Source organism: Caretta caretta, chromosome 2, assembly GCF_965140235.1.
Source record: "Caretta caretta isolate rCarCar2 chromosome 2, rCarCar1.hap1, whole genome shotgun sequence".
Lineage (NCBI taxonomy): Eukaryota > Metazoa > Chordata > Testudines > Cheloniidae > Caretta > Caretta caretta.
In genome coordinates this window covers 124,499,455-124,511,755 of record NC_134207.1, presented here as the reverse complement: position 1 = coordinate 124,511,755, position 12,301 = coordinate 124,499,455, and positions in this window count along the sequence as shown.

Here is a 12,301-nt window from a genome sequence, read left to right as displayed (position 1 = left end):
ACTTCTGCTGTTAAATAATTGAATATAAATCAGTTTTTTAAGATATTTACAAATTTTGGATGTAGTGAACTAAAGAGAAAATATAATTGAGAACAAAATCAAGATACCAAAGGACATAAAGAGGAGATTCTTGAATGGTCAATACACTAATGCTTGGACCTGTCTAACAAACAAGAAGAATTTCAATTGCTCATTTATGAACATAAATTCAATCTAGTTGGTGTTACAGAAACCTGGGGGGATGATTTGCACAATTGGAATGTTAACATCAATGGTTATAACCAGTTTAGAAAGGATCGAGTGGGCAAAAAGAGAGTGGGAGTGGATGGCACTCTGTTAAAAATGTCATTTCCTATATTGGAGTCACTGATAACTTGGAAGAAAATGATCTTGAATGTTTATGGATCAGTGTCCCAGCAGATAAAGAACAAGATGGGGGTACTAGTTAATGCCTGCTACAGTCCACCAAATCACACTAGGGAACAGGATAACTGCCTCCTTACATACTTATCTATAGGGCCCTACCAAATTCACAGTCCATTTTGGTCAATTTCATGCTCATAGGATATTAAAAACTGTACATTTCAAATATTTAAATCTGAAATTTCATGGCGTTAGAACAGGTCACTGATTCAGCAGGATCTAGATAGCTTGGTAAACTGGATGCAAGCAAATAATGTGTGTTTTAATACAGCTAACTGTAAGTGTATGCATCTGGGAACAAAGAATATAGGCCATACAGACAGGATGGGGAATTGTAACCTGGGAAGCAGTGACTCTGAAAAAGATTTGGGGGTTATGGTGGCTAATCAGCTGAACATGAGATCCCAGTGTGATGTTGTGGCCAAAAGAGCTAATGAGATTCTTGGATATATAAAAACTTGAATTTTGAGTAGGAGCGGAGCAGTATTTTACCCCTGTATTTGGCACTGGTGCTGGAATACTCCGTCCAGTTCTGGTGCCCACCATTTAACAAGGATATTGATGAATTCAAGAGGATTCAGAGAATAGCCAAGAGCATCATTAAAGGATTAGAAAATGTGCCTAATAGGGAGACTCAGGGAGCTTAATCTATTTAGCTTAACAAAGAGAAGTTTAGGGGCAATTTGAATACAGTCTATAGGTAACTACCTAGGGAACAAATACTTAACTTCAATCTAGCAGAGAAAGGTATAAAATGATCCAATGGCTAGAAATTAAAGCTAGACAAATTCAGACTAGAAATAAGGTGTCCATTTTTTAACAGTGAATAATTATTAAAATAATTGCCAAGGGTTGTGGTAGATACTCAGTCTCTGATGATTTTTAAATCAAGATTGGATGTTTTCTAGAAGATCAGCTCTAGGAAAGTTTTGGGAAAGTTCTGTGACCTGTGTTAAACGTGAAGTCAGACTAGATAACCACAATGATCCCTTCCGCCCTTAGAATCTATGAATCTGAAAAGTTTCAGGACTAATGTCCCCTTCTCCACCCACACACCCACCCCTCCCCTTTCCATTTAAACAAAGGCTTAGTCTATACTTCAGAATCAGATTTACCTAGCTACGTTGCTTAGGGATATGAAAAATTCTGCACCCTGAGAACTATAGTTAGGACAACCTAACCCACCCCCACCCTACCCCCCACAGATGTGGCTAGCTCAACAGAAGAATTTGCCCAATGCCCTAGCTACCACCTCTTAGAGAGGTGGATTACCTACATTGACGGAAAAAACCCTTCTGTTTGTGTGGGAAGCATCTACCCAATGCTATAGTAGCACAACTGCGTTGCCATACCTATGCTGGTGGAGTATAGGCATGGCATAAGGCTCTGCTCACTCAATGCAGCAATATCAGAGAGAGAGAGAGAGAGAGAGAGAGAGAGAGAGAACAACTTTGGTCCCCTTTGTCAAAGTGACTTAGCCCTTGGTCAGTTAAAACTAGCCCCTTAAATTGCACATAGACATGAACTGGAAGACAGTGTAGGACATGGAACACTAGTGAAATATTAGCTGTGCAAGAAATACTTCTTGGGAAAAGGACAGCTGCTTCAGAAGGTTTTGAATACGTTTATAAAGATTATGAGAGCCTTGGAGAGAAAGGGAAAAACACCTATTATTTTAGTTTTGAAATGGCTAATAGAAAAGCTTGGCACAACCTGTAGGTAAGATTCTGGCTTGCCCTATACATTATAGGAGACAACCTCCACAGGGCCACTACTTGCCCTCATGCAAGTGGGCAGGCCAGGCCAGGAAATGGGCAAAACCTTGACTTTGCCAACTCAGCACACCAGCTAACGGACCAGGGCTGGCACAAATGAGGATGTAATCTGGTTTGTACTGGTTGCCAATTGCCTCCATGAAGGTACGTGTACTCAGGGAAAATGCAAAGTGACAATCTAGGCCTTTATGCAATGTAGCTGTAGCTATGTCAGTCCCAGCTATTAGAGAGACAAGGTGGGTGAGGTAATATCTTTTATTGGACCAATGTCTGCTGGTAAAAGAGACAAGCTTTCAAGCTACACTGAGCTCTTTCTCAGGCCTGGGGCAGGTATTCAGAGTGTCACAGCTAAATACAAAAGTTGAATAGATAGTTTAGCATAAGTATTTTGCACATTTTCTAAGGGATCCTTGTATGTAGTTGTGGCACTCTGAGTACCTTTCCTAGGCCTGAGGAAGAACTCGAAAGTTTCTCTCTCTCACCAACAGACGTTAGTCCAATAGAAGATATTACCTCACCTACCTTGTCAATATAGGCCTTTGTTAATACTGTATGTGTATCTGCAGAATCTCTGTGGGGAGCCTTACTGATTTGAGGCATAGACAATTTTGTAATTACACATACAAAGTTGCTTGATAAAGCATACCACTATGTAATCTGATGAGAACCAGAAGCTACACAACTGTGCGAAAGTCATTTTAAACCACATGCTTCACTAGAGACACAAGGGTTACCATCTACAAAATGCACTGAAGAGCAGTAAAGCATGCATTGATTGTTCTTCATATCCTCTGAACAAGGCCTTTAAGTTTTAAAAGTCATAAACTGATATTTGAGGGCTTGCAAACACTTGGAAGATCATCCATCTCTAGTTACAGATCAGCTAAAGTTAATTGCTTCCAGTCATAGCCAATAAAAATGAGTCTGGCAACTTACAAGAAAAAGCTCTTTTTCTTCCTGTCCCTGTTACTAGCAATATCTAAGATTACTAAAACTGAAACATTACAGAAACATTTGTCTTTATTTTTTTTAGTCATAGTTTCACCAGTTCCTGTTTGATTATGTGATTTTTCACAACAGGAGGAGAGAGAAAAAAACATTTCAAAAACTATGAAAATGTGAATATTTATGTATCTTGAAAGACATCAGCTGCTTAATTTATTTTGTATGCCCGGCTGCCATTTAAAAATACAGACAGTAGCAATAAACACAACAGCATCCAGTCCCGTCTACATAAAATTAACAACAACAAAATAATTGTAGTACAAGGTCTCCTCCCACTCTCTGGTTCCCAGAGAGGCTCCACTCCCTCAGTCCTCCTAAATGCCTATTCAAAAAGAAAGGCTTTGCAGTAGCCACTTTTTGTAAAGCTGGATGTGGTGCCAAAAGCTACTTTTGACCAACCCCTTCTCCTGCCACACACACACACACACTTTGAACTCCACAGCAACCCAGCCTTAAGTCCTGGTGCAAGGTCCCTGGATTCTGTGGCACATTAGGGAGAATCCTTCAACAGCTTTAGATAAATTACAAATTAAGGATTTCATTCCATTAAATGCAAACAAGAATAATACAGTCGTTAGTGTCCTGTTTATAGTTATATGAAATTCAGTACGCTTGCCCCACATTTTCAGTTTTCAGCATGCTGCAGATTGTCATCTCCTGGGTTCAGTGTTAATAATCCATTCACACGAGAGGGGAACTTTGCACTGTTTTTCACGGTCATCAGACATTTGTGTGTCAATTACAATCAGTTTAGGCTTTCAAGCTTTTCTTTGCAACCGGGAGGGCTAGGAACAATTATATTTATGGGAAGCAGATTCTGGGCAGAGTACTGCAGCAAAGGATGAATCATTCAGGTTGGCAGTGCCACTTTAAGCTACCCATCCACTACTGTTCCACTTATCTGAAAGAAACTGCATCATTTGAGGGACTTTTTGTTTTGGTTTTTAACCCAATTCTGGCTCAATGCTCCTTTAGATGACAATCCTGTTATCAATGTCCCATTGAGAGACAGACAGTATAAGCAGCAGAAAGGTAAGGTTGTGACTTTTGTCTGAGCAAGAAACTCTACTGTTTACCTCAGATTTTAAGGCCAGAATGGACTCTCTATTATGACCATCTATTCTGACCGCCTGCATAGAACCATAGAATATTGCCCGTCATTTCGGACAGAAAGGATACTGATAATTGCTGAAAGAAATACAGGCTCAAAATTCTTGTTGAGTTATACGCTCAGAAAACTGTCCTGTTTGAAGTGTATCCACGTCTTTTACCTCTTTGAATAATGGCTCATGTGGTAAACCCAGGACAAACAGCTACAAAATGGGGTTAGTAATTAGTCCCAGGGGATTAAAAGACCCCTCCCTATCCACTGAGGAGAGATAACCATGGGGCAATAAGGTTCAGCTGGAAAAGGGGTTGCTAGGGAACCAATTAGGTTCAGCTGACTCCAACTACTTGGGACCTTCTTAAACCCTCTGCTGGGTGGAAGGAGGAGGAGAGTGAGAGGAGTAGGGAAGCTGCTAATAGGCTGTTTGTAGCAAGACACCAAACCTCCCTAGTAGGGGGGCTGCACTTGTTCTGCAGAAGGGAAGGAAAACAAGCACAAGGGACTGACAGAGGAGAGGAGTAGCAGGACCCTGTGCTACCTGTAAGGATTTGCCTTACCCTAATCCTGAGTCTCTAAGGCTTAAAAAGGACTGAGGCAAACAGGAATTTTACCACACTCACTATCAGCATTGATTTTTTTAATTGGTTTTCCACTAACTTTATCTTTGATTACTGTACATCATCCATTCTAATGTAAACCAGATTGAGCCTTACTTCCTTTATAGTTGTTCTCCCAGGACCCTAATCTCGGATTCATATACAAACACTCTGAATAGACCTTAGTCTCTATTGATTTTCTTTTCTGTAGTTTTTGTTCATTGCTTCTGGCAAACTCAATATTCATGATGCTCAGTCACAGACTGTTTCATTTGCTATAGACTTATGTGAAATGCACTATTATTGTCTTAACAAATATTATTCAAAACTCTTCCAGTTTTATACATGTACTTGTGATTTTTTTTCTTCTTGCAACCTAACTAAATATGAAGTTACCCAAGAGAAGGGGAAGGCAATTGTCACAGTTTCAGGTTAAACAGCACCTCTGCTGCTTATGCAGTCTCCTCGGGAGCACCTCTCCAGGTTTCTGGCCTCCAGCTGTCATCCCTCTTTGGGCAGGAAACCACGTTCCTCGCTTTCCACACTAGAGTTTTAGGCATGCAGTCCCCCTGCATTGCTTATCCCAGCCGATCTCACTTTAGTTCGGCTATCTCCCAGTGGCTAAGACAACATTTATCAGTGTCACAGACCCACTTAGGCTCCCCCTACTGGCAGCTCACCAGATTACTGTGAGGGAAATCCCTGCCTCTGCATCCTCTGTGTTTTACACTTCCCTGGATCCCAGCAGGCTGCAGCACAGTATCCTCCCTTGTCCTCTCTAGCCCAGTTCCTGGTTCAGGTTGCTACTCCTTTTATGGAAATGGAGACCAGCTGCTCTTAGGCCTCCAGATTCAGCTCTGACCCCCAAAGCTTAAACACATCTTCTCCTAGAATTTCACCCGAAAGGTATGAGCCTTCTGTAGCCCATATGGTAGATAACATACAGGCACCTAACATTATTCCTCTTTATTTAATCACATGAAAAATGCACAGATCCATACAAAAATAACCCTATACAGGTTTCCCTCACTCCACCTTTGGGAACCCTTAAGGGATGAAGTGTGTTCAGATAGGAAGGTTCTCCTGGTTCATCTAGCTCCTGCAGCAGCTTCCCTCATCATAAACTTTTGAAAAATGACCCAAGCAAATAAGAGCATCTTATACCCTTTATAAACTTCTAATACCTCTGCCAGGTGACTCCTTGATCAGCCTCCACAGTTGCTCCCGGACTCCTAACAGGTGAGACTATTGCTAAGTAACCACTCCCCTGATAAATCACTTCTCCTGGTTGGGAGCCAGTCTTTTATCTAGAGTAATCACATTTCAATGGCCAGGCACTTAAGTCAATAACCTTCTTTTGTTAGCCTTTTGACACCCAGTTTAGAATTCCAGGTCAACATGGAGACAGGCGGGCAGTAGAGAAGGCAAAGTGCTGCACGTTAAAAAGGAAGACTGCAGTCTGATTAAGGTACCTACAGAGAACTTCATCATTTCACACAAAATTAGTAAATTGTAAAAATTAGATTCCTCAAATCATCACAACCAGTGACCAGCTTTCACAAAACACAATACATTTATTTAGGACAGAAGCATTCCAGAGAGAACTAATCCAAGCAATAAACCTTCTACTCTCCTGTTAATTTATCCGGAGTCAGTCTTCCATATGAATATTATGTGCACTGAGGTAGGGATCCTGTGGAAAAAATAGTATGTGATCATGTAATTAAGGACCATTTCATAATTCATATGTACAAGACCTCCATGTTTTTGAGGCTGCTTGTTTTCAGCCTCATCCAGAGCATTAGCAAGTGGACAGAAGAAATCTTCAAGCACATCAGATGCTATTTATATTATAAATTAGGCCATATAAAGCCAGAAAGCAAATAATAGAATGTTTGTTGTCAGAATGACAGTTTTCACTTGGGATGTTAGTGCAGCTAGTACTGCATCCAGAGTCTTTATCATCCTCTAGCAAAACAAGTGGTATAAGGATATTTTTACAGGTCCTGAACTCTGTGCTGGTGCATGCCGATGAGTCAGATAGATACAGACTAGCTTCTAACACCTTCCAGCATCATGTTTTCTAATTCATGCATAATTTATTTTAGATGCAGAGGGCTTTGGGGTGCTAACAAACATTGCATACAAAATTTGCACTTGTAAATATGCCTGTAGTGATGCTGCAGTTAGTTGCCAATTAAACTGACTGATCGTTCATGAGCCCTAATGCTGACCAGCAGCACAGGAAATCTTTCAAATATTCTGTGGCTCCCTTGAGTCAATCTGACACTTCTCTGTGACCATCACACCCCAGTGTATTTCCGCCAACCCCACCTTTTATATCTAGATAGCATTCCTCAAGGAAAGGTTGTTTTTTCTTCATCTTCCAAAGGTTCCCTCCCCCTGCCCCTTGAGGTATAGTCAGTAGAGAAAATCTGAATGGGAGTAACTGATACAAGATAAAGGCACCTCTAGTGAAAGCTCACGGGTTTCTTCTGCTGTAATAAATTCACTATCTTTTATTTTATTGTAGATGGAAATATTGTTTTTACATGTTAGAGGGGAAACAGGAAATGGCATAGCCAAGATTAGTATTTATTTTATGTTGAAGTTGCATCAAGGGGTCTGACATGCCCCAGGGTACAATCTGGACTGTTGAAGTGTTGTGCCTCCTTAATTCTCCAATACAGGATGCCTTTTACAATGCTTTGCCAGCGGACAGCAGACCTCTACAGGCTCTGTTTGCTCACAGCCACTAGCATACAAAGTCACACCCAGCTGAGTTAACATGAATGCTCTCCCAGCCACCCATGAAATACATCTAGTGCAACACCTGCAAATTCTCCAGCCCCAGCCTTGCACCCCAGAATTGTATGTCCTGTACTGTCTAGCACACTACTGCATCATAAAAGCTCACTAATTTGTTCATCATTCCATCAAAGGGTAATGAGTATGTGCCAGTTGTGTTGTGTGGAGTGAAATTTCCCAAACACACTGGTTTAGATAAAATTAAAACAAGTTCATTAGCTAGAGAATGATAGATTTTAAGTGAAGACATAAAAATCAGAATTCTTTTAGAAAGAAATAAAAGATAAATATGCAAGCTATTTCCTAAACTGTACCAAACTAAATACGATTAGAAAGCAAAAATGTCTCCCCAAAAACTTTCAGCAATCCCAACTAACTGGAAAGCATTAGTGGAAGGACCACTTGTGCCAGTCCAATGTTGCTTCTATTATCTTCCAGGCAATCTTGCTGCCATGTACAGGGATGGGGGAGGAGAGGTGATGTGTGGATCACGATCTCTCCTTTTTATATTCTACCCCTTTGTACTGGAAAAGTCTTTGCTGGGTCATAGGGTCAGCCAGTTCCATGGCATACATAAGCTGCCAACTATCCTTCGGATAAATTGTAAACTTCTTGATTACAACTACCCTGATGGTGAATGGCCGGTTAAGCAGACAATAGTCTCTTAGCACATGGCTGGGTGATGGCCACCCCTTTGTCTCTGAAGAGCTAGTTTGTCTGCATTAGCCAGAATTACAACCTATTTCAGTAACAAACATTGTAGAATCTTAAGTTCATGCATAGTGTAGCTACACATTTCAACTGGACAATAGTATTCAGCAGATTATGAATTTTCAAATGATACCTCACAAGGCATATTTTGTACAAGATTTATCATAACTTTGTAAAACTGGTGACCACAATAGTGTAGCCTTTCAGAGCCTACTCAGTGATATACCAATATATACAAGACATGTTGCCTTTCCCAAAGAGTTTACAGTCTGAGCCTAATTATGCAAAGACTTACACATGTGCTTAGCCTGAAGCATGAGTGATACTATTTAAATGACCTAAAACAGATGAGACATAAGTAGGGTGGGAGTGGATAAAATGTATAAATACAGTGATCAGGTTGAACTTAGGTATGTCTTTAGCTTGTTTGATAATACATGCACCCTGCCCCAAACTGTCTAATCAAGTTTTATTAATTTTTTTTCTTATGTGACACCTTCCATTTTATTTAATTTATTCCAACACAGCCTCTTGTCCAGCTATGCAGCAGACTCTCTGAGTTAAGAGCACCTCAGGAATGGAGTTTGTAAATAACTCTGAAAGTTTACAGCTGAACATTGACTTAATACAGCCCTGGGAAAAGTTGGAAGAGGAAAAACTATATTCTTTTTACTCATAACTATGGCTAAGATTTTGTCATGAATATTTGTAGTAAAAGTCAGACAGGTCATGGGCTTCTGTGAATTTTCTTTATTGCCCATGACCTGTCCCTGACTTTTACTACAAATATTGATGGAAAAAATGGGAAGGGACTGGGCAGCTGTGAGGTGACTGGGAGATCATACAACATCCCAAATATACTGCTGTGTTCCTTGAGCTGCATGAAACATTCTTCAACTGACTGTATTGCACATTCTAGCACCTGGTTAAAGAATTCAACTTTGAATTGTTGTTTGGGGTCTCTGATGGGATTATCCCGTGCCTCATAATCAAAATGTCGTCTTTTTCGGTGACTCTTGTATTCTTGAATGGGTGGGAAATTAGCTTCAGTGTGAAGTTCCTCTGCCAACTTCTGTGCACTCTTCAGAACGTTTTGAAATCCCTCATCTGACCGGTAAGACTGTAGGTATGACTCTGTTTTGTCCAGTTGTTCCATTGCTCCAGATATATCAAGGTCAACACCTTGGAGTCTCTTGCTTACAACATTTATTTCAAACAGTATGTCATGGCACAACGGTAAACCACACAGAAATTTGAAGTTATGTATGTTTCTGGTGATTCCATTTCCCTCTGCCACTGTTCTCCCACCAACAGTTCCTATCATAGCATTATCCTCCATAATGGCAACTACATGGCATCCTCTATCTTCCCAATTTGGTGGGTGTTAGGCTTTCCCATCAAGTGGCACTCGGTGGTTTCAGTGTCAGAGGATGTTCCCAGATGTTGCTTCAAAATTTGCCACTGATGCAGAGAAAAATACATTAAAAAAATTCAGCAGCCTCACTAGAAGCTGATGCTGCATCACTGACCACCAAGCTCAATGAATGAGAATTGCATGGGACAAAAAAAGCTTGAGGGTTTAACTCTCGGATCCGTGTCTGCACACTTCTGTTCTTTCCTCTCATGTTGGCACCATTATCATAGCCCTGACCTCTCATGTCAGCTATCGCAATTCCCGTATCTTCCAACTTTTTAAGAAACACATTTGTCATACCAGCTCCTGTAGTATCAATGTCAATAAATTCTAGAAAATGCTCTGACAGTCACCACTGCGGGACACTTTCACTAGGTACTGTTACAAAATGCACCATTAAAATCTTTTGTTTCGTATGGCTGATGTCAGATGTGCAGTCCAGAATAACATAGTAATATCTTGCTGACTTCAGATCTGCCACAGTCTTCTGTTTGACTTTTGTTGCCAGTAACTGTATGATGTCCTATTGAATTGTTCTTCCAAGGTAGTGGTGTATGTACACTTCTTGGGTGGTGACGACTCTTAGATGCTCCTGGAGTACAGCATCAAACTCCGCCATCAGCTCCACAATTTTAAGGAAGCTTCCATTGTTTGGCACATACAGCTGATCTGAAGTGCCACACAGTGCTAGGTTTTGGATGGCAAGCATTCTTACAATGGCAGTGAGCCTTTTCAGAACATTTTGCCAGTAAAGAGACTCTGATGCAATCTTCTCTTGATGCTGATCATCTATGGTGGCCTTTAACCTTAGTCTCATCTTAAGTTCTTTCCACCTATGGAATGCTCTCTGTTGACTTGCTGCCTTCTCATGGCATGCCAGATTTCTAGCCTAGATTTTTCCAGTCCTTTGTTCCTGTAGAACCCAATGTGGCTGGACCATTAGACTGGAAGAGTTTGCAACAAAAACAGCAGGCAGCAGTCTAGGTTTTTGAGTATATAAGCCATGGCCTCTCCACTTTGTCACCATTGGGGATTTCAGCCATGTGTTGGATGGAAACTTTGATTTTCACTGTCTTTGGGGAACATGAAGTTTTTCACTTGCTGTGGCCCATGCAGTACAAGGAAGTCCCTCAGGCTACTGCTCAAGTAGGTCCACAGTCCTGGATCATTTAGACTTAAGGAACTAAACTCAGCAGCAGCTGTTTCTTGCGCCTCCACCACACTCTTCCCTGATCTACACTTTTTTCTTCAGGAATGTACATGGTTACATCCATTTGAGATGGATGCTGCAGTAGCTGCCGGGTCACCTGCACTCTGACTAACTGGAAGATCAGGCATCTCTTCAGCACTCATCCTCACTGGGGCCAGAAGGCTCCCCCAAACATTTGTATCTATGTATCTCAGAAAAGCTCCTTCCTGCTTAGATGAGAAAAGAAAGCAAAGGAAGCTTTTCTTTCTGAATGCTGCCCCAGAGGGGGTGTGTTCTTATTTCACTCATGACTGCTCTTCTGTGCCAGCTATCATGGCTCTCAATACTCAATTGAAGGGGACAAATATGCAATATACATATACACACTTCATTTGAAAGCTTATTTTATGTATGTTTAGATGAGGTATGATGCTATAAGCCTGTAGATTAGGTGAAACAATGTACCCAACACGAGTATCTTCTTTTTTGCACAGTTCCAGAAACACTGAAACATGACTGACTATGGTTTTTTACTCTGTTAATGTCAACATGCTAATGTGATGTTTGTTGATAAAAGCTACCAAATACCAACATATTCAAAGATTTACATTGACTTTTGCATGGACAAGTACTCTCTTCTCTCCGTGCTTCCCCCCCAGCCCCCAATGATTAAACTGTTTAGCACATGGCAAAAATGGTGAATATCAACATTTTGAAATTTTTTAACATGAAATATTTTCATATTGCATATTCTTAATTGTCAGAGTATCTCACAAGTCATTATAATTTTCTATAATTTCAGCTGAAATTTGCTGACCAGATCAGTCTCTCACTGAAGGTTGTGCACCAGTAGCAGTAGATTGCGTGCCCATACTTTGTACTGGGTAGATATAAGTGTATGTGAATTCCTAATATAATGCTTCTCCATTTGTAAGCTTTTGTAGCATCCAGTACACTTGGTAGAAGGTTTTTAATATGCCTGTGAATGCAGTATTAGCCTTTGAAATATTCTAGAAACTAGTCTAATTCAGTGACACTTATGTACAGGTCAGTGTTAGTGATGACAATAAACAGCTTCATATTATGAATATGTAAAAGCTATGAGGGAAAGAAGAGGCCTACCAAGTAGTAGGGCAGGCAGTCCTCAAAGAAGTCCTTCCCTCTCCATTCAAGAGGGATGAAGAACACAGCTCTTGCCAATTATGACTTCATAGAATATCAGGGTTGGAAGGGACCTCAGGAGGTCATCTAGTCCAACCCCCTGCTCAAAGC